Below are 997 nucleotides of genomic sequence, written 5' to 3'. Positions count from 1 at the left end.
AGAATTCATACTTAAGTTGGAACTTTGTTTTACAGACTTCAACAGGTCTAATAAGATAGTAACCTTTCTGGGGGTCTGGGGTCGTGTTGGAAAAGAATTTCCAGACTTGAGACAAAATGAGAGGGAAGTAAAGTTTATTAGAATGGGGGATGCTGTTAGAAGAGCAGGACAGCTCAAATGAGAACCGATGTTGAACAGGGGTCCTTAGTCCACTCACAGCCAGGGTACAAGGAGTGGGATAGGGGTCTTGAGGATCATTTGCTGAATGGATGAGGCACATGTACTGGGTGGGAGAAGAGTAAGAAAGACAATTTCTCCTTATGGGGTAGGAGGGGAGACCATTTATACTGCTCAGGAGGACCTGAAATCCATCAACAGTTACAACATGGGGGAGAGAACGATGCTAAGGGTGTTGTTTTTTGGTTCCTGCATTCCGAGACCCTCCTTGGTTTTATCTGCTCTTTAGTCCCTGGGTCATCACATATCTCCCTCTTTATTTTAGGACCAATTCTTCGGCCTTTGTCGATACCCTGCTCCCGTCTATCTACCCATTTCCCTTCTCACACATTTGGGAATCCAGTTTCAAGGAAAAGAGGGCAAAGACCACTCCGGCTTCTTCAGGCTTAACAGAGGCGCAATGGGGCTCTGGGTTCCCTTTGCCTACTCTGTCACGGAGCATTTATGGAGGGAGATGAGAGTCCATGGAATGATAAGGTGACTTGTTTCAGCATTGTCTAGGTGTTGGTCAGGGAATATTCTTGTAGGACCACTTGGAAACTTGTGGTATTTTAGAAGAAGCAAACTGTACAAGAAAGTTAAAGGTACATGGGCCAAAGATGAAGAGAAGTAGAAAAGCTGCTCAGGGGCTAGCCAGGAAAAGCAGGACTGGACATTGGTTCGTGACGTTAGTGTTTCTCTAGGTATGAGAAGAAGCCAGAATCGGGGCTGATAAAATCTTTACCTGAAAACATCTCACTCTTGGAAGGCCAGTTCTGGG

This window comes from Bison bison, unplaced genomic scaffold (genome assembly GCF_000754665.1).
Source record: "Bison bison bison isolate TAMUID 2011002044 unplaced genomic scaffold, Bison_UMD1.0 scf7180017860562, whole genome shotgun sequence".
NCBI classification, from domain to species: Eukaryota; Metazoa; Chordata; class Mammalia; order Artiodactyla; family Bovidae; genus Bison; species Bison bison.
The sequence above is the reverse complement of the archived record's forward strand: the minus strand, read 5'-3'. Positions refer to the sequence as shown.